At 46.5% G+C, this 22,743-nt stretch overlaps 1 long non-coding RNA gene across 5 annotated transcripts in view; it reads right to left on the bottom strand.

The window, feature by feature from the left end:
• Nucleotides 1–21,532, bottom strand: part of LOC137751472 (uncharacterized) — a 142,712-nt gene extending 121,180 nt beyond the window's left edge. For all 5 annotated transcript variants that reach the window (XR_011070808.1, XR_011070806.1, XR_011070809.1 and 2 more), the window contains exon 1: nt 21,386–21,532. This is a non-coding gene — a long non-coding RNA (uncharacterized lncRNA). The remainder of the gene's footprint in view (nt 1–21,385) is intronic.
• Nucleotides 21,533–22,743: the final 1,211 nt, after the last annotated feature.

Genomic DNA, 22,743 nt, shown 5'->3' with positions numbered 1-22,743 from the left:
TATGTACATATTTATAGTGTCTGATATTCTCTTATTTTTCCTGTAGATCTGAATTTCCATTAGGTGTCTTTTCTCTACCTTGTCCGCTAGATTATTTTCACGTATTTTTCATAGCTACGTTAAAGCCCTGTCTGCTAATTCCAACCTCTGGGCTATCTACGGGTCTGCTTCTATTCAACGTTGTGTTACCTGATTTGGGTTGGTTTGACTCCTTATATGTCATAATATTAATTTTTTATTATATGCACACAAACAGTAGGTTAAAAAATAATAATTATCCTCAGAATATATTCAGCTTTTAGGATGCAACTACTGGTAGAACTCCAAAGACCTCTTTATGCTTTTCTACCTATCTGCCAATTTTCTGAGTCAAAGCAGCTTTCTCTCTGATCAAAAAGCTTGGCCACAGACTTTCGAGCCCCTTTATTCTGCCATCCTGCTTCCAGCCTTTTGCTTCTGGGGAGATCCATCTCCATTCTGCTTCTTTGCCCCCAACCTTCAGCCACCTGCTACCTCACACTCAGTGAAAGCCTTACATGCCTGGCGGTAATCTCTCACTCTCCTGCCCCGCCTCCAACCAAAGCAAGCATTTGTATGCGGGAAAGCTTTCACCTTACCTAGAAGATGTCTCTTGGCTCTCCTACCCATCTCCAGACTTCCGCATACCACTATGTGCCCTTGGTGAGAGTTGTGTGGGAAAACAGTGGCAGGGGGCTACCACAAGCTTAGTGATGGGGGCACCTAGGAATTCCAGCCCATCATATCAGCTGACATGTGGCCATTAAGTGTCCGTTAAAGTTTGTGCTGATTTCTTTTTACCACCTTTCATGTCAGGTTCACTCTTCCTTCTTCCCTACCCCCCGAGGTGAAAACAGGTGGGGACTCTCCTGGGAAGCATTCATCCCTCTCTAGCATTTATTTCATTCTGCATGGGTAGATCTCTGATCTTTAAACAATTAAAATCGCTTTGTTTATGCAGCTTGTTCTTGGTTTTTACGGTAGTGAGAACTGTCTCTTGAGATTTCCTACATCCTACCTGGGAGGTGTGCTCAGAGTGGTCACATCCTTATCTTCCTTTCTTTACCTCCCTTAAATTCAGAAGTAGTGTGTCCTGTCTCTAACCAATAACTTAGGAAATTAATCTTGGTTACATTTTCAGATATTTAGAAATGGATAGTCTGAATTTGTCATGTAGGACTTGTTTTATTAAGTCATCAGTAGGAGCATGGGTTGGTAGAACAGAACAGATCCTTAGAGGTCAGCAAGACAACCCCTCCCCCTCATATTTTCTTTTTAATTACAAAAAAATTTTTTTTTAGGCCATGTCCTACAGCATGTGGGATCTTAGTTCGACCAGGGATCAAACCAGTGCCCCCCGCACTGGGAGCACGGAGTCTTAACCACTGGGCTACCACTGGAAGTCCTCCACCCCCCCACTCATATATTAAAAGTATAGAAAACTGGCTCAGAGGAGACAGAAGACCAGTCCAAGGTTACCCAGTAATTAGTTACAGAGTCAGAACTCCAATTTACCATACATTTATCTTTCTACTTTTGAAGTACCTGCATTTTAGAGATTCAGTTCCCTCATTAGTAAAGTAAGGGAGCTGGATTAGGTTACCAGCGGGTCCCTTCCAACATCATGATTCTATTTTTTCCTTTCATGTGCCTGTGAAAGCTTTCAAGGATGTCAAGGACATGATCCACGTTACATCATCAGAGGACCTTTTCTATTTATGCTTAAAGGTTTATCGGACCATGTCTAGATTACAATTCTGGGGAAAAATAATAGCTTAATGTAAAAAAGAAGTAAAAACCAAAATGAAACATTTAAAAAAGAATTTATTCTCACCAAATCCAAATGTGTTCATGTGAAATATTTGTTAGGCATTGTCAGGTATAATAAAAACACTATAATTTCCTTCTCCTTCCATTCCCAGAGATAACCACTATAAAGAGTTTAATATATAATTCTCACAATTTTTATGGACTTACATTATATCTGTGCTTTATTCCTTCTGCATATGCTCACTGATGTCCTACTGTGTGCTGGAATACTCTGCTAGATACCAGGATAAGACAACAAGACAGGCAAGGTCTCTCCTTCCATGGACTTTATATCCCAGTGATGAAGGCAGACAAGAAGTGAATGAATCAACAGCAGCATCCAACCCACAGGTAGAGATGGAGGACAGTGCCTGGGAAGAGGGCTGTCCTGGAAAGGGTGATCAGAGCCTGTCTGTCTCAGAAATTGAGATCCAAATAATACAAAAGAATCAGACATTTTAAAGCATGAGGTAAGAGTGAGCTGGGGAGAAAAAGCAAAGGCACTGAAAAAGATCAAGCTTAGTGCATTCAGCCCCCAAGCAGAGTGGCTGGAGTGTAGAGAGTGGGGACGGGTGGAGTGAGGTACAGGGGAACTGGGGTCCACGTCACACAGAGCCTCAGCCAGTGAATTAGATAACAGTCTAAGTGCAGAAGAAAGTCACTGCAAAGTTTTAAGCAAAAACTTCAGACTCTGATTCATAATTTAAAATATGGCTAAATATAGACTCACACATAACACATGCTTATACTAAAATAGATATATATTCATCCACACATACATTTTATTGCTGATATAATTCCTTCTTGTTTGAGAACAGCAGGATCTTTCTACATATACTCTCTGACACATCATTCAGTTAATGGTTTGGACATCTTCACTTCTCAGTGTCTAGAGATCACACACGGTTCTTTTTTTAAAAAAATAAATTTATTTATTTTTTGGCTGCATTGGGTCTTCGTTGCTGTGTGTAGGCTTTCCCTAGTTGTGGCGAGCGGGGGCTACTCTTCGTTGCGGTGCACAGGCTTCTCACTGCGGTGGCTTCTCTTGTTGCAGAACACGGGCTCTAGACGCGCGGGCTTCGGTAGTTGTGGCACACGAGCTCAGTGGTTGTGGCTCGCGGGCTCTAGAGCGCTGGCTCAGTAGTTGCAGTGCACGGGCTTAGTTGCTCCACGGCATGTGGGAATCTTCCCGGACCAGGGCTCGGACCTGTGTCCCCTGCGTTGGCTGGCAGATTCTTAACCACTGAGCCACCAGGGAAGTCCCTCACACACACGGTTCTTTTCAACAGCACTGCTTTGTTTTCATTCATCTTTGCAGAGGGATGTTCGCTGAAATGACAGTGTGTGTATGAGTTCAATTTGATTATTTCAGTTTTTAATCATTCACTTATTCAGCCATCCAGCAAGCACTGTTTGAGCCACTACAATGCCTAAAACTCTAGGCATTCATAGAAATATGAATCAGTGAAGGGTCCTTGTCCTTAAGAAGCAGCATTCCAGAGAAAGGATGCACTGTGCATGACCACGTCCTATCAAGTTTCACGAGGTCGGGAGGGAAGACTGCACAGAGTAACAGAGGAGAACACGTGGGGAGGCGTCCAGTCTCAGATGCTAGGGGTCAGGGACACCGTGCAGAGTGGCTGACTCCCGGACGGAGTTCTGAGAGGTTGGTGGGGACGTGCATCAGACAAAGGGCCGGGCATGGCCAGAGAGGGCCAACAAGTGGGAAGCACGGGGCAGGATGTAGCCTCACGTGTGACAGGCATTGAGGGGACTCATGGTGAGGAGGAAAAGAACTCACCCTGGTGGTCACGACACCTGGGCTCCCGACTTGCTTTTTCCCCTAATCCCTGTGTCTCCATCGCTAAATCCCTTCCCTTCTCTGTGTCTCAGCCTCCACATCTCAAAGGAGCACTTCGACTTTCACATCCTGTGACTTTAAGTAAAAATCTGACATAAGCAAGACAATTGCGGGAAAAAAGAAAATTCTGTTTTGATTGCTCCTGAGTTCTGAAATGCTGCCAAGTCTTTTTCCCAGAAGACAATATCGAAACAATTAATGGAATGAGAAATACGGATCTCACAGAGGGCATCTTCAACAAAATAAGGGGAATCATTAAATAATACTGTAGTTACAGATTCAAAGTAACAAGGAGGTAATCTGGTCCCACGCCGGCTGACAATTTGATGATCCTCAACAGCGCCACCTAGTGGTCATCCGGCTTTGCCTTGAAGCCCTTTAATGAAGGAAGCTCGCCCTGTGCAGGAAACGAACCTTCTCTCCTGGGGGGGGTCAAGATCGGCCCCCACTATATTAAAGACCCGTTTGTTCTGGGTGCCTGCCACACCCATAACTTCTGCTGAAGACATCTCAGACTGCAGCTCCGAGCTGGGGTGTTCATAATCTTTACAATGTGACTCCCTACAATGAGTCAAAGCAGCCTCAACCCGGGAAGGGCCCTTCCTCAGGGACATTCAAGCATCAGGCTGGTGGTAGGCAACGGTGCATCTTGGTGGAAGAGCTGCAAACAAGGTGGTGGCGCGTAGCTGAAACAGTCAGATTCCTTCTTTCATTAGCTGATAGTGAGAGCAGAAGTATAGACATTCACCGTTCAGGACATTGTGTTTGCCCTTCCAATTCCCAACCCACTTTGCCATTGGGATCGCAGTGGGGTCGCAAACTCACCCTAAGCTCCAGGGGCATTTAACCAGAAAGATTAATTCTATCCTCTTTGCCGTGTTGACTAGCATAGGCCAGTAGATGCCTGATTTTTCTGCCAGCCACAGAGAGCGGTTTATGAACTCAGGATTTTGCAGGGAATTCTGAGAAACAGGATCTTATTTAGGGTCTAAAAATGCAAAATTTGGAACTTGACCAACTGCCATTGTTTCCCCACTATGAGAAAAGGCAACACAAGAAGAAAGCAGACATGCAGAGATGGGCAGAATAAAGGGAATTGCAGAGACACAGAGGTAGTGCTATTCAACTGGTCCTAAATCCCATTCTCTATTATTGTCTAGGCCAGTTTGATCTGGAATTTGTTACTTATAAAAAATGTATCCTCAAAAAAAAAAAAGAAAAGAAAAGAAAAAGAATGTGTCCGCTCAAAGATACCAAGGCAGGGTGCATGTGCTATATCACTGTTGGAACCCAGCATCCCGAGTTCTCCCTGCTTGGGGCGTGATGATGTGGATGAGACCTTAGCACTAACTCAGATCCTGGTCATTCTGGACCCAGGAATCTGCACGTATCCCAGCTTCCAAGTTGTGTTTGTTCCACAAACTTTTTTGGGTACCTTATTTCACAACATATATCTGATCACATCTCCCATCCTCACTCCTGCTTAAAACCTTTTGTTTGGGTTCTCAGTGATTTTAGGACTCAGAACAACATTTTTCCTGGCCCAGAAGCTCACTCTCAGGTCTTCGTGACCTATGTTACCTCCTTCTCAAAGATAAATGCTCTAATCCACCTGCATCAGACCCCCCTGTCCCTAATACAACCCCTCACCTGTCACCAGCTCCTGGCGTGTCACATGATTTTGCCAGTGAGCTTGTTGGGGGAGCCCTATTGGGTACAGACACCGAGTCTGCCTCTGCTCACCATTGCCTTCGGTCTCTGGCACGGAAGAGGTGGGAGGGAATTAATAGATAGGTGAATAATTTCCTACCATTAACTGAAGGGGTGAGTTCTTGCTAAGCTGAATCTCTGCAATTAACCCTTTCCAGCAAGCCAGACCATGATACAGAACCTCTAGAACCGCCAAATCAGGCTCCATGGTGCTCCCAGATGTTGCGTGCCATCAGAGAATGGCAGGAAGGTGCACCTCTGCAGTGGGCACGAGCAGGGTCAGCTGCTCAGTGATGCCGTGGGAACTGGCAAGCCATGGAGTTATTACTATCAGTTCCACCGGATTTAGGAAAAGATCGCAGCTGACACACTCCTCTAGAGTCTAAGAAAAACGTCAAACTGATTTCAGGGGTGGGGTGGGGTAGCTTTTACAAAATTCATTGCCAAACCCTTGAAATATATATATGTATATTTGAAGTGACAAAGTGTGCTGTGCTTCCCGGGGCAGCTCCTACCACCTGCCTGGATGGAGGAAGGTCGTGCTGAGGTGCAGGCTGCGTCAGTGGTGCCATCACTGCACCATGCAGTCAAAATCCTGAGTTTTAAACCCAGCCCCACCACTTGGGAGCACAGATTGTCGAAATTTAAACACGCATTAGAAGCTCGCTTGTCTTCCCCTCTCATCTTCTGTAGATGCTGATTCGGGAAATTGGATGACTGGCCGGCTTGGTATTTGGTGAGCATCCTTCCCAGATCACAGTGGAAGGTGTCCTTTCATGTGGCAGATCAGAGCTCGGGCTCTGGTGTCAGACTAGTTTGGAGCCCTGCCTCCACCCCGTGCCTGGGTGCAGCCTGAGGTATCATGCTTCAACTTCCAGCTCTTTCCTGATCTATAACATGGGGCTATGGTGCTGTTGTAGGCATTAAACAAAGTGAGTAAAAAGCAGTTAACAAGGCACCACACAGTACGGAGCAAGTCTTGAATGGATCTGCCCTAATGTTTTTCCCAATGAAGTCAAAATCCAGCTCCCTGTCTTGTTACACAGCTCGGAATTCCGCATCCTACACCACGGAGAAGGGGGAGCCTGGAAGACCCACAGGAGGCAACAGCCAAAGGCCGAAGGAGCCGTGCACATTGTCATCAGAAGGTAGGCGGGTCCGTCTTGCCGGAGGAAAGGGTTCTGCGATTTGCTGCCTGTGCTTCTCCATAGACTGAAGGGAGCCCCACGTGTGGAGCCAGGCCCCGCCCCATTTCATGGATCCCATGTACCTCCAAGGCAAGAACTCCAAACCCATTTCCTCTCCCCGAAGCTCAAGCTCGGTGGACACCCCACTGGCTTCTCAATGGAAATGAGAATGGGCGACAGTATCGCTTAGTTCCCATGAATTGACGTCAGAGAGCTAAAAGCAGAACATTTTGTGAGCTTGGAGAATAGGTTCTTTGTGCTACCTCAACTGACGAATACTAGAGATGGGAGGGATCTTAGAGAGATTCTTGCGTTTTCCTGAGGCCAGAGAGGGAGAGTAACTTCCTCACACTCTGAGTCGCAGGAATGACGGAACTGGAAAATGCTTATTTTGGCCCTGAGTTCAGATATTTTCCATTATCCCACACTGTCTTTGCTTTTGCCCTCAGATAATTTATATGGCCGCTCTTTCTGAGAACTAAATGTTGGGGAGAACTGCACAAGATTTGCAATGAGAAGACCCCCGCCGTTCTGTGTGACTTGCAGGGGGCCATCAGGGATGCTCAGAGAATCAGGAGGGCTGGCCCCCGCCCTGCCTCTGCCTCTCCCTCACTCTGAGACTTCGGGGGCGTCACTGTGCTTCTCTTGCCCTCTGCATCCTCATCTGTAGATTGACAGAGGTGAACCAGACATTCTGAGGAACCCATTGATTCTGAAATATCTGTGGTCCAATTCCCCAAGTGGTCAGAGACTAAGACGATTAGCTGTCTTCAAAACATCCCAACCCGGACATAGTAAACACTTGAGAGATATTTGAGGATAAATTAACAAAGGAATGAAAGGAACTTGAAAAAAACTGCACCAAGTGAAAGAGGCCAGTCACAAAGGAACACATAGTGTTTGCTTCCATTTATATAAAACATCCAGAAAAGAAAAATCCAAAGACAGAAAGTAGAGCAGTAGTTGTCAGAGTTATGCTCAGAGCAACATGAAGTATAAAAGGACTTCCATATATGCCATCTAATAGAAGCCATAGGAGGATGGTGCACAAAGCAAGAATTACCAATGCTTCGCCTCCACAAAACTGAGATCCAGAGATGAGAAATGACTTGAAGGATGACTCACACACCTTGTCAGTGGCAGAAGAGGGAGAGGGACCCCTCCTTGCTCCTCTGTACCTCTCCTTTGCACCACAGCCCCTAATCCCACCCACTCAAACCCATGTACCACCTGCCTAGTGATAAGAGTAATAGGTCCTGGACCAGTGCAGACGATGGTTTCAGCCCGTATCTCACGGGGCCTGCACGCTGCCTCCAGTGCTGCTCCCTCAGCCCCCCGGAAACGCTTGTCCCACCAGCCACTCTTCCCTCCCCCTAGTGTCCTCACACCGCGGCCTCCTGGTCTCCTGGGCAGCCCCCCCATCTGCGTCCTGCCCATTGATGACAGGTGTTCTCAGCTCCTGGACTCGCCAGCTTACCCTATGACCCCTCCCAGGGGTATCTCACTCTTCCTCGTGGATTCTTCTTGGACTGTGTCCGGCTTTCTCCCCAGATTCTTCGCCTCTCGTGAGCTCCAGTTGTACCTCTCCACGTGCTTCCTGAATTTCAACAGCCGCGGGTCCCATAGTCACGTCAAACTCAACGTCATCAATAGCTTCTCTGCTAGACCTTCCCTTGGCTCTGATCTTCGAGGCTGCAGAAACCTCACGTGATTGTATCCCTAAGTCCATGACATGCCAAGATCGGCACAAAAGTCACTTCAGGCTTGCCCTCGCCTCCCTTCTCTCTTCTCCCTCCCTCTCTCTCTGTGTTCTGATTCTTCCCCCACTCCTTCCTCAATTACACCCCCTTGCCTCCCCAGCAGGTAACTGCTATGTGTGGTGTCATTCCCTGAATATGGGGGTATCCTTGGAAAATGTGTAATGTTGTTTTCTGGGTACGCAGTCTGAATGTGTATCAATGACATCATGCTGAGAGTTCGCTCAGCGCTTTTAAGATGGAGCCGTGGGGTGGCATGTTCCTCTGGTTTGCTGCTTCTGACTGCTTCATGTCCCTAGTGCGTTCACACAGCTTGTCTGTCTCTTTCTCCACTGAAGGGCAGCTGGGCTTCTTCTAACGCCTGCTCTCACAGACAAAGCTGACATGCGCCTCCGTATATCTGTTCCCTGCAGAGCAGCTCCTTGCTGCATCACTGGCTACGCGCCTTTTTATTTCCACTGATTCCGCCTGTATTCCCTCCAGCACGGCTGGACCCGTCCAGCCTGCCCATCCTGGCAGGTCATCAGTACCCCTTGAATTGTACCCCCTGAATTGTACCTCCTTGCCATTGTTGTCAGGATAAAAAGTTGTACCTTTGTTTAAATTAGCATTTTTAAATTACTGAGTCTGAACGTTTTTAATAAACGTGTTAGTAATTTTGACTTCCCCATCTGTCAGTGGCCTATTTATAGCCTCAGCTCATATTTCTACTCCATTTAGTGTCTTTTATATTTTATTTTCAGGAATTTTATTCTTTATTACTGATATAAATCATGTGTTCATTTTGGAAGCTGGAAAAAAACTTTTCCTGGCCTGTCATTAATTTAACTTTTTTTAAAAATTAGGAATCATTATTTTTCATGTTATAAGAACAATTCTTGTTCCCTGGAGGTCGGGGCTTCCTGTGGCACCTGTTCTGTCACCCTTCATCCTAGCTGACAGCCCCAGTGCGTCCCGTCTCACCTGAGCCCAGACTGCACGTCCTCCTTGACGGCCTGACCTCCCTCCACCGGCTGCCCACCACCAGCCCTGCCAGCTGCCTGGTCTGACCGTGACTGACGCCATCTCCTCTCCCCCCAGCATCGCTGCCCTGGTTTGCTGCTCCCCGGCTCTCACCTGGCCTGTCGACTTGACTGCTCTCCTGCCCCTAGACCCCACCTCTTCCCACTCTGTGCTCCAAACTGCTCAATGAACCGTCATTTCCAACACACGACTCTGTCCTCCTCCTAAAATCCCTCAGTGGATCCCACTGGCTCAAGCAGTTTCAAACTGAATGAAAAAAGCTTCACTGGGTGAAGCTTTTTTCTTCCCCTCTTTAATCAGAATTCTTAGATCCCGACCCAGAATCACAGAATGAGAACACTGGAGGACAGGGCTTGGGCAACTGTATTTTAGTAGATGATTCACATGCAGGACAAACTGTCTTTTTGCTGCACTCCCTACCCCTTATGCAGTACTTCTGAAAACCCAGTCCTGAGGAAGGCACTGTGGAAAGTAGCACCGGACCGCCAGACTGCCAGGCCAGCTCTCCTGCCACACCTGGCCTCCAAGGCCATTAAAGTAATGCTGAGATATTTGCTCTTTCATGCACTAAAGTAGTTTTTGCTTCTCCGCCTCCGCAAGATTTGTGTCATCCTTTTGGGAATTCTTTCCCTTGCCTTCAACTTATTTTATTTCTTCAAGGTTTTGCTTAGCTGACCTCTTCTTCAGGAAGCTTTCTTTCTGGTCAACTGCCCTCATCCTGATGTTGCCCCTCCTTGGCGTCCCTCCCTATAGCTTGTCCCACCACCATCTGCCATGACCCTGCCATTCCCATGTTGCTTTCTAATGATCCATCTATGTGTGAGTCTGTTTCGTCAGACTCTGAGTCCCTGAGATAGAATGGTGTTAATTATTATTCAACCTGGGTCAACAGGTCCTAGCATTTCATACATGAAAAGAAGATGAAATCTGATGAACGAAAATCTTAGGAATATCAGTGGAATTGTAAGGAACTGTAAGCAAGAACATGGCCATTTTCTAGAGGTACTAATGGCATCTTTTATAATATGAATGAGTGTAAGCTTCTGAGCATGGGGCTTAGTGCCCATAGTTTCACTGGGCGACAAACCACCCCAAACTTAGTGCAATTTAAAAAACCCAATTTTATTACAACTACTACTACTACCACTTCTTCTTGTGGTCTGGGGGTCGACTGGACTCGGTTAAGGGCTCTCACTCGCGGTCTCTCACCCGGCTGCAGTCAGATGTGGCTGAGATGGAGCCTTGCTGAAGGCTTTCTCACTCCTGTGTCCGTCGGTTGGTGCTGGTTATTGGCTACGACCTTAGCTGGGATTGTCACCAGGGCTGTCCATGTAGCATGGGCTTCCTCAAGGCAAGGTGGCTGGGTTCTAAGAGCAAGTGTCTCAAGAAAGAGTCAGGAAGAAACTTTATTTCCTTTCATGACCCTAAGTCACACGGGGTCACTTCTGCTACACTGCATTGGTCCCAGCAGTCACTGAGATCCACCAGGTTTCAAGCAGAGGGGATATACGCTCCTCCTGATGGGGCAGTGGTGGGTCACATGGTCAGAAGAGCATGTGGACTTTGTTATGACCCACATTTGGAAACTACTGAATGCAAGCCGCCCCACCACGAAGCTACTTCACATCTCTGAGCCTCAGTTTTCCCGTCTGTAAAATATGGACACTAGCACAGACTTCACAGACTTTAAATCCAATGACACCTGACTTCTGTTCAGTAAATACTGAGCATCTGCCGAGTGAAAGAAGAAATGGATTGAAAAAGCCTGTGGTTCATGGTTATAACGAGTCTACAATAACTATTAGCTTCAAGTTCTCTGTAGAAAATGACAACACCCAGTGTTCAAAGTTGGAGTCTCCATTTGGGAATGGGCCTTTGTGAAAAATATCAGAGCAGGAAATTGCCTGCCTGTGTAAATCTCCCCTCAGCCACCACTGCTCCCTCTCTTCCCTGTTTTCACCCTTTTTCTGGGCTGCTTTCAACCAGATCTGGGCACATTTCCAGCATCCAACACCCTTAAATATTTTGTCTTCAAATATTTCATTTTGGAAGAAATCCATGTTTAATTAAATAACCAGCCCAGTTTGTGTTAAGGAAAAGACAGAATATTCCCATTTTTACTACAAGAAGGCTTATGTATCTCTCTTCTTTTTATCTTATTATGCCTCTCATATTCACAGATTTCCTCCCATAAATATCACTGTACACATGCACGAATTTTATGAAATATAGGGCTTAATTTTTTTATCCCTCTCCCCTTTCCCCTTTGGTAACCATAAGTTTGTTTTCTATGCCTGTGGGTCTATTTCTGTTTTGTATATAAGTTCATTTGTATCATTCTTTTTAGATTCCACATATAAGCAATATCCTATGATATTTGTCTTTCTCTGTCTAGCTTACTTCACTTAATATAATAATCTCTAGGCCCATCCATGTTGCTACAAATGGCATTATTCCATTCTATTTTATGGCTGAGTAATATTCCATTGTATAGATGTACCACATCTTCTTTATCCATTCATCTGTCAATGGACATTTATTTTGCCTCACGTCTTGGCTATTGTAAATATTGCTGCAATGAACACTGGGGTACATACCTCTTTTCAAATTATGGTTTTCTCCTGGGCTTAATTTTTTGTCATGTAATAATTTATACCTAAGACCACTGTCTGATACAATGATTGAATTAATAAATGCATATACAGGTACAAAAATAAGTACAAACAGTATATGTAATATATGTAAATGACAAAGCAAAAAGAAAAAATTACCCATGAACCTACTACCCAAATTAATATAGCACTGACTCAACCTGGGTGCTACCATCTGTCCCATCCTCCACCTCCCTGCAAAGGTTAAGTTTCATTCTGAAGTTTAAATTTATTATCTTCTTGCTCTTTTAAAAATATGTTTACTTTATATGTTAATATTTTTTCTCCAACAATACTGTGCTTCATTTTGCTTATCTGGGGACTTTTAAAATAAATGCTTTCAGGAGTAAAGTGAATAATTCTGGGATGGAACGCGGTGAGAAATTACAGAATAGTAACTATCTTAGAACACTGGAGAGTGAATTATGCCCTTTCTAAAGTTATCCAAAGTCAGTTAAAAGCAACAGCAGCCTCGGCAACACCACAGGTTTTGCATGGAAAACCTCCAGCTTAAAACCCCTGGCTTTGAGGGAAAAGTGTGAACCCTAAGGCCTGGATGCAGGGCTCCCTAAAATCCATCCACAGCTTGCTTACCAGCCCATTTCACTTGTAATGATAAGGATGTGGAGCAACTACAGTATTCATATTTTGCCAATATACACACAGATTTGCCCAAACACTATGGAAAATTTTTAGTTCTAATTGCTAAAGATGGTATGCCAGTACTCTATGACTGAGCAATTCCATTCAATATACTCAATAGAAATAAATGCATATGTGTATCAAAATATATATACAAAGATGTTTTCTGTAGATTTAGTTATAATACCTAATCTAGAAACAACTCAAATGTACATCAGCAATCATCAATATATATTCCATCCCACATGTTTTTCTTACAGCAAGATGTTAACCCTCTTCCATGAGAAGTGAGGGGGGTTTTCCCCCCTTTTTTTGATCCTGGGCAAAACTTTGCAGTTGCCTTGACCAACATAATACAGTAAAGGTGATGCTATGTGACTTCAAACTTGGAAGCCAGGTAGTAAAGTTAGGTACAACTTCTGCTGTGCTCTCTTACCCTTTCAGAACCCTCAGTTTTGAAACTTGGACACTGTATTATGAAGCCCAACTCACATGGAGACCCCATGTGTAGGAGCTAAGGTCTCAGCTGGCAACTAGAATCCACCCCCAGACAAGAGAATGTAGAAGACTGACTGTCAGCTGAGGCCTCAGGTATAGTGGGGTGTAGACAAGCCCACCGTACTGTGCTCTGTCCAAAGTTCTGAACCTATAAGTACAACAGATGGTTGTTTTATGTTACTGAATTTTGGGATGACTTATTATGCAGCCATAGTAACTGGAATAATTACACAGAAAACATGAATAACTCTCACAAACATAAAAAGTTAAGGTCAAGCTTCCCTGGTGGTGCAGTGGTTAAGAATCTGCCTGCCAATGCAGGGGACACGGGTTCGAGCCCTGGTCTGGGAAGATCCCACATGCCGTGGAGCAACTAAGCCCGTGAGCCACAACTACTGAGCCTGCGCGTCTGCAGCCTGTGCTCCGCAACAAGAGAGGCCACGATAGTGAGAGGCCCGCGCACCGCGATGAAGAGTGGCCCCCGCTCGCCGCAACTGGAGAAAGCCCTCGCACAGAAACGAAGACCCAACACAGCCATAAATAAATAAATAAACAAATACTTTTAAAAAAAAACAAGTAGTGTTGTATGAACACACTTGGAGAAATGACGATGTAGGACAGAATACACATTCCAAAATGCTACCTACTACTATTATTATTACTATTATTATTGCTAACATAAATATTATTAGGTTATTAATTATTACTTTGCAGCAACAATAATCATGCAAGAGGCTCAAATCTGAAGAAATCCAAGTTACAGCTGAAAATTCATAAAGTATCATTTTCCAAACAAACTTTTGCGTGTTGGATTTTGCTTGGTGCGTCTCCTCTGAATTATACCAGTTTTAGAATAGACAATTTGGAAACAGACAAATCCCTCTTCCCTTTGCTAATCAGCACGATGGATTGCTGCGATGGGACTGTTCCATCACAGCAGAGATGATGCCGTTGTTTTTAATTAACCATACAGGGACCTGAATTGAATCAAAAAGAAAGAAAAGTTCGGAACATGCCTGCTCACCTGGGTTGAGGATCAAAGAAGTCAAAGAAGTAACAGCTGTGGGCCTACATTTCCTATCGGGTTCCTTATATGAAAACAGATTTATACACACCACTTTGAATATTTATAACTGTGTTTTCATAACAGGGGGCTAATGAGAACGCAGACAGAGAAAAGCAGTGCACTCACATACTTCCGCAGCGCCAGCCTTTTGTCCAGTGCCTTCCTGGATTATGCTATTAATTCCTTGGAAAGTGTGAATCATAGTAGTTGCTAGATGGTGAGTGATTTTCCCTTATTCATGAGTGCACTCTTGTATGTAAACAACAGCCTCTATGCGCCAGCATCTGTTTTACTCACTGAGAGGCTCCTGACCCCTGCACTCTGGCTCTAGCCCTCCAGCATCCACAGGTCTCTAGGATGCATGGAAAACCAGAAAGAACCTAGGCTTTGGACTCTTCCCCCTGTGGGAATTTGGGCAAGAATCTCTGTCAATCCTCTCCTCTTTCCTGGCAGTAGGCTAAGATGAGCTGGATACCTTCCAATTTCAAGACTGCATGACTCCATGGCTTCAGGTTAACAGGGAAATGAAACCATTGGATTGGATGGAGAATATAGGAATATTTGCTTTGTCACTGGCCCTATTTTTATAACTATTTAACAGGCCTTTACTGAGCACCTAGGTACTAGGCCATGGGCTGGACACTGGAGAAATAGAGCTCATAATCAAGTTGGGGAGAAAAACATATGCCAGTAAAATAATGCGGCGTGGAACACTTGATGCTGATGTGGACATACTACAGAGAGATGACGGAAGGCAGAGTGATCGCCAGCAGGCCTCCCGGAAGTCGTTACACTGAAGCAGAGTTCTGACAGTTGCATGTGGGTTTGGCAGCTGGGTAGGGATGGGCACTCTGGGTAGAGAGAACCGTACATGAAAAAGTGCTGTGAGACTCAATATACAAACGGACAAACACGTGTGTGTGTGAGTGTGTGTGTGTGCACGCGTGAGTGCGGGGGTGTTTATGTGCGCATGTGTGTGCGTGTGCACGTGTGTGCGCGTGTGGGAGTGCATGTGTGTGCGTGTACACGTGTGTGCGCGTGTGTGTGTGTGTATATGAAAGGTAACTCCAATCCGCAATTTGCAGCAACCAACCCTGGAAGCCAACCAATAACCCTTATAACAATCAGCTCCAGATGGCCAGGTCTTGGTTAATAACTGACAGCCCCCCTAATTTCTGCCCCCATTTCTAGCTTAGGACCAACTGGAATAAAGATAATATTCACCTCTAAACAGTCACATGTCCCACTGCAGGTGGTTAGTCCACCTCCAGCTTCTCCAGGCCAACAGCCTCCAATCAGGGCACCCTGGAGGCCTTTGTTTTTTCGACACTATAAAGCTTTCCCACTCCTCTGCCAGCTTTGGATTCTCTGCCAAACGCCCGTGATGGTGGGTGACTCCCTTGCTAGAGCAAGTTCAAAGTAAATAGCCTTTGCTTACTTTCATTTGGGAAATCTTCATTTAATTTCACAGCACAGAGGCGTGAAACCCTGTGTTTTGTGTAAAGAACTAAAAGTGTATAGTTATCGTAGGTGGTTGTGTGTGTGTGTGTGTGTGTTTCTGCGAATGTAAACATGTATAAATTGAGGGAAGGGCAATGGTAGATGGGTTCGGAGAAACAGGCAATAGGTTTTTGTATAATGTATTAGCCAACTACTGCTGTAGAATAATACTATCACAATCTTTGGTGCTTCAAATGACACACATGTATTATCTCCATCCATGTGGGTCAGGGGTCCAGGCATTCTTAGTTCAGATAAGGTCTCAACTGGGGCTGGGCTCATCTGAGGCTGGTCTGGGGAAGGGGCTGTTCCTGGTCCATGTGGCTGCTGGCAGCCTTCAGCTTCTTCTGGACTTTGGTCTGAGGGCCTCAGTTCCTTCCTGGCTGGAGGTACTGGAGGAGGCAAAATAATGGCCCCCCAAAGATGTCCATGACGTCATACCTAGAACCTGTGAATATATGCCCTTACGTGGAAAAAGAAACTTTGCACATGTGATTACAGCTAAGGACCTTGAGACGGGGGGTGTGGGGGGCAGGTACCTGGATTAACCAGGCGGGCCCAGTCTAATCATCTGGATCTTTAAAAGCTGGAAACTTCTCCTGGTTATCATTACAAAGGAATGTGAGAACGCACGAGGGGTCAGACTGTGGCTGGGTGTGAAGATGGAGGATAAGGGTCACGAGCAAAGGAGTGCAGGCAGCCTCCAGGAACTGGAAAGGGCAAGACCACATTCTCCCCGAGGGCTTCTGGAAGGAACCCAGCTCCTGATCTGTGCACTGCGCAAAGGTCCCCAACCGGACCAAGCATGTGGCCACTGAAACCCTGCCTATGCTCTGCTCACCAAGCAACACCCTGTCCCAGTGGTGTCCACCCATCGGGGGTCACCTGTCTAATTTGTCCACCTGAAGATGGTGCCCTTTCCTGAATCTCTCTAGAAGGAATGTCGTTGTATACTTTGCCCAAAGGTACCAGACAGCAAGTCCTCTGTCTGTTTTCACAAACGCCTCCACAAAGTTTCTGTTACCTGCTCCCTGGAAACGACGCTTAGAAATAAGTGACATTTTGCTCTTAACTCAAAGAGATCTAGGCTCTAATTTTAGTGGAATTTTCTTCCCCCACTGCCGAGCAGTTTCTTCATTTGTATGATCCCCAGAGCCTATACTGTGAGCCAAGCAGACAGTGCTTGACGAAAGTCTGTTGCACTGAAATGACTAACTGATTTGCAAAGGGACTTGAATGCCGAGGCTTCCACATCAGGGCTGCGGTAGGGAACGGTCCACCACAACAGCTCCCATTTATGGAGGCCACCCTAAATGCCAGGGACCGTGCCAAGCAACCTGCCTTCCTACGACCCCAGGCCTCACAACAACCCTACCACATACGACTCGTAGTTTCCAAATAAGAAAAAAAATACAAGAGGAGGGTTAATTAACTAGCCCAGGGTCATAGAATCAGTAAGGACAAAGCTGAGATCAAATCCTGGCCTCTGGACACCAACCGATGTGATTTCCTCTGAGAAGCGCCTCCCACCATAAACTGCCCAAAGGAAAAAGAGAATCCGGATTCACAGAAGGCAGCTTCTGCACATCTGCTCTTCGAGATTACTTTTCATCTCGGTTGGGGTAGGGGATGGTGTCTAATAATATATATTATTTTTGTAACTAGGCTAAGTTATTCACTGTCCTACAATGCAAATATTTATTCACACAACGTATCATTATTCACACAAATGACACCCATAACTCAGATAAGAAAACTTGTACAGGAATGTACGTTATGAACACTGTCAAAACTACCTCACAACCCCAAACGCCCATGTTGTTAGGTGACACACTCTTCCCTGTGCACAGAAATTTTAAGAGGATGCACTTCCGAGCTAGACACTGCTTCACACAAAGCCCAGTGGGGAAGGGCCACGTGGAAGCACTTTATCTTCAAGGAGGAGGAAGGGTGAGAGATTTACCTGCGGGCTCATCCCGGTCTCCTTTCTCCACCGGACGGAGTACACTCGACAGTTCATTAGGGACCTCAGTCTCCTGGGATTGTCCTCTAGACCCTGCAGGAAACCCCTGGGAAGCAGGAGCCCCTGGCGGGCCAGTCCCACCCATGCGTACGTGTACGATTTCTCCCTCATCAGGTGACGGTGCATGTCAGGGCTCCCAGGCCTGTGGGAACTTGTACTGTGGCAGCTTTGATGAGACCTTTCCAACAGCACGAAGTACACAAGACATCGCCAGGGCACATTTGCAAGGAAACAAGATGTGTGGCTAAGAGCTGGAAGGAGGGGGGCAGAAGGGGCCAAGCTGATCTAGGGTGAGGTACAATCCAGGTCCAGTTCAGTCTGAACATCTAAACTGACCAAATGCATAGAGAAACAATGTGTCATTGGTAATATATAAGCACAATACAACGCTCAATACATATGCATATTGCATAAACAAGAAGTTAGAGTAGATAGGTACACAATTACTAAGACTTCTAAGAACTTCAGATAAATAATACTTAAGAGTTTATGGAAGCCTGGGCGCCACAGCTACTGAAGCCCGCGGGCCTAGAGCCCGTGCTCCGCAACAAGAGAAGCCACCACAGTGAGAAGCCCGTGCCCCACAACTAAAAGTAGCCCCTGCTCGCCGCAACTAGAGAAAGCCGGCGCACAGCAACAAAGACCCAACGCAGCCAAAAAATAATAAATTAATAAATAAATAAATAAATAAATAAATTTTTTAAGTACATTTAAAATAAATAAAGAAATGAGAGATGGACTTAAAACTGTGAGAAAACAGTAATATACTAGGAACAGAACAGCAGGCAAATAGAACACCCAGAAAGAAAAATGCAGTCATTGAAATTTTAAATAAAGTTAATGAATGGGCAAAAGTGACATTTGAAAAAGATGATGATATAATAAGGTGTTTTAGATATTAGCTGTGATAACACTTCGATATTACTCTAAACATAATCCAGAGAGATAGAGACAGAAAAATATGAAATGTAAATTCACAGGGATCATGGGAAAAGGAGGCATGACATACATCTAATAGGAACAAGATAACAATGGGGTCAATATGTAATGAGGTAATGACCAGAAAAATTGAGAATTTCCCAGAACTGCCGAAGGACATAAACACTCAGACTCAGGAGGCATGCAAGTCCCAACACAGATAAATACACAGAAAATCACATCTGGACCCAATGTTGTGATATTGAGTAATGTCAACAGCAAAGAGAAGATCTAAACAGACAACTCGAAAGAAGAGAGAGTACCTACACTGGAATGACATTTGGACTAAATTACTGAATTTTAGGAAAGGTATTTTAGTCATTATGATATTTGAAGAATATCTTAAGAAGAAAGAAAGAAGGAAAGAAAGGAAAGGAAAGGAAAGGAAGGAAAGAAGGAAGGGAGGGAGGGAGGGAGGGAGGGAGGGAGGAAGGCAGGCTGTTATACCCAAAGGATAAATGCCATCTCTACCAGACAAGAAGTCCTGTCTGGAGGCAGTTTTGACAAAGACCCTTCTGTGAACTGAAGGAGTTCAGACTACACTGGGCTTTGGTTATCAGCTTAAATTCTTCTTCTCAAGAGCCTCTTTGGCTGCTTATTTCAAAGGTAGTGGGGAGACCATCTACCTGGGCAGGTGGGGCCTCTGTGTGCTCTCAAGTATGACACGGTCGAGTGCAGCAGATCAAGGTCTCTGACCCCGTTTTCTCAGCACCTTTTGCCCCTCAACTTGAACATTCAGATTTCCCTGCATCCACCTCCAGTGTAGCAAGTGACTTGTATAAAAGGCAAATTAGACCATGTGACTCTTCTTCCTAGCTCCCAGCTTCGTTTGCAGCCCCAAGTCCAAATGCCTAAGCCAGACCCTCGTGACAGGCTCCTTCCAACCTGCCCAGCACCTACCACCCTCTCACCCTAAGCTCACTCCTGCTTCAAGCCGCTGAGCCCCTGTGCTTCCCCGGATGGTCACTCCTCTCTCCCTGCCGAGTCTATGCATATGCCGTCTCTCTAGTCAAGCCACCAAACTAACAACTCCCAAAGTCTAGGTGTGACCTCAGAGCTAAGAAATAGAAGGCAACCCCTGGCATCTGGCAGCTGGCCTGGTGTCCTCTTGCTGAATCCAAACATTTCACAGAATATCAACACCAGATAAGGCCACTCTGCCCGTGACAGATCAAGACAAACAAGACCATTGCATAATCATGAACAAGAACTTTATCCAAACCACAAAAATGTACAAACATCCCCCATCGTGGTTTACGGAGTGACTGCTGCTTCTTTGGAATCATAGCTGTAGCTGTCACCCCACCTTCCCCTGAGAGCTGAAGGATCCTTGCCTTGATTTATCTCTACGTTTGTTTCAAAAGCACCTGGGGTTGAGACTTCCCTGGTGGTGCAGTGGTAAAGAATCCGCCTTACAATGCAGGAGATGTGGGTTTGATCTCTGGTCAGGGAACTAAGATCCTACATGCCACAGGGCAACTAAGCCCGCACGCCACAACAACTGAGCTCATGCGCCTCAACTAGAGAGCCTGCGTGCCGCAAACTACAGAGCCCACGAGCCGTGGAGCCTGCGCGCCACAACTAGAGACAGAAAACCCACACGCCACAACTAGAGGGAAGCCTGTGTGTCGCAACAAAGAGCCCGCATGCTGCAACTAAGAGCCGACACAGCCAAAAATAAATTAAATAAATAAGTAAATAATAAAATAAATCTTTAAAAAAAAAAAAAAAGCACCTGGGGTTTGACAGAGATGTTTTGCAGCTGTGCTTTAAGAGACATGTGCCTGAACCTACTCCGCCCTGACCACAGGAGCCAGCCTACGCAGAAGAGACCTCGAGCCGTCCGGAAGCTACCTTTGCTTCATCATTATGCTAAGATCTCTGCCCAATGGGGGGATCTGTACTCTGCTAGGCACAATTCGTGCCTTGTGCAGAGAAGCAGGGAAGACTTCACATGCCCTGGCTGTCCCTGGAAATCTCTGCCCCCTTCCTCGTTCCCTGATGACATGCCTGCCTCCTACCTCTTAAAATTCCCTCACTCCCCTTCCCTCGGGGAGAAGGTGTTTTTAGAGCACGCCCTCTCCCTCCTCCATTCCTTGATCGATGAATAAAGTTTCTGCTCTGCTACACCTAACCCGGTTTCATCTGATTGACATTTGCAGCTCTAGGCAAAGGACCCATTGAGATAACACAGCCTCACTCCAATCTCCCTTCCACAGGGGAGAGCTCCCTACAGGTAAGATATAGGTAGGATACCCAAAACTAGGATTACCTGCTTTTTCACTGCATCCAGTCCAGAGCAAAGCCCACTTCCTTAACTCCTTCCCATACCGCCTAACACAGACCCCAACCCTACGTGAGTCTCTTCCAGCACACTCTGACAGTGACTCCCCCACCGGAAGGTTACCAAGCCCCCTCGTTCAATGCAGGTGCATTCCTGGCGGGGACTGGCTGGAGGGCATGGGCCGAGATCTCATCAGAGACCTTTCCTTCCCCCTCATCCCAGGTAAGCTGTGACTGGCAGGTCAGAGAAGAGCTCTCAGGCTTTCCTCTCTGCGTTCACGGCACCCAGAACAAAGCTCTCCCCACCTCTTCCCACCCTGTGCCACCGGCAAAACCCAGGGAATAAAAATAGCGTCTGAGTAGTAAAACAAAGTCTAACCTTTTCTTTTCCTTTGCGCTTAGTCTAGTTTCACTCACTCTCAGGGCGGCCGCGGCCAGAGGCCGCGCACTGGACGCTTCAGACTAGAAATCCTGGTGCAACACGGCTGAGCCCACACTTCAGCTCTCCCGCCGTGTGCAGAGACGCTGCACCCGACCCTCAATCCAAGATGGCAGCGGCGGCAGCGGGCCGTGCGCAGAGGCACCGCACGTGGCACTGCCAGCTGGAGCGGGGAGCCGTGCAGCTGCGCCTGCGCCTGCGCCTGCGCCTGCGCCTGCGCCTGCGCCTGCGCCTGCGCCTGCGCCTGCGCCTGCGCCTGCGCCTGCGCCTGCGCCTGCGCCCGCCCACCCCGCGAGAACCCCGCCCCTCCCTTGCCAGATCCCCAGAAGCAGCCCCGCCCACGGCCTGGAGGTGGTGGGGGAGCATGCGCCCTAGAGCCCCACCCGTGCCTCTGCCTTCTCTGATCAAAGCACGGAGCTTTCCTTTGCTTCTGAACCCAGCTTGGTCTCGTTCTACTGGCTCCATTGACACCAGGAAGAAGGACCCTTGCTGGGGTTGGTAACACCTGTGTTCCATTTCTTCCTGTATCCACCTGGCTGTGTCCCACTGAAAACTAAGAACTTTCGGGGGCACAGGCTTTCCTGGAGGAGAGCTGCCCCCATACAACCAGCCTCCACGTGGAGGCCCCTCCATGTTTAAGTTACAAGGGACTTCCCCGGAGGTCCAGTGGTTAAGACTCCACGCTTCCACTGCAGGGGGCGTGGATTCGATCCCTGGTCAGGGAACTAAGATCCCACAGTCAGCGCGGCAAGGACAAAAAAAAAAAAATGACAGACGTGGTGATAGTTAAGGTCAATGTAAACAATGTCAGAGGAAGCAAGTGGCAAGCAGGACCATGAGACACTGAGAGGGACGATTCCTCTTTTACTTATTTATTCTGCTAACGTGATTATCCCTTATGAGCCAAGGTAGAGGCCTGGTGGTCCTGCACGCTGTGTGCCCCTCGCCACTGTCCTCCCTCAGGCTCCGTCCTCTGAACGTAGAAGCTGCTTCTGGTTCTAACTCATTGCATCATGTCTACCTAGAGCAGCGCCTGGCGGATACCGGTGCCCACACACATGTTTCAGATGATTGATTGGTGGGTGAATTGACCCATGGCTCTCCCAGCTTAACCAGAAAATGTTCTCTTCTCCTTCTTTGCCTTTCTGTCCCCAACTCAATGCATCAGAATTCTCATCCTCCAGGGCCCAATTCAGATGTCATCTCCTCCACAGAGCCTTCTCTGGAATTCGCCTTAAGAAGGAATCACTTCTTCCTCTGTATTTCCTGAAGAAGTCAGCAAATCCTTACGGAGAAAT

Source organism: Eschrichtius robustus, chromosome 17 (assembly GCF_028021215.1).
Source record: "Eschrichtius robustus isolate mEscRob2 chromosome 17, mEscRob2.pri, whole genome shotgun sequence".
Lineage (NCBI taxonomy): Eukaryota > Metazoa > Chordata > Mammalia > Artiodactyla > Eschrichtiidae > Eschrichtius > Eschrichtius robustus.
Note: the sequence above shows the minus strand (reverse complement) of the source record. Positions and strands in the feature narration are given on the sequence as shown.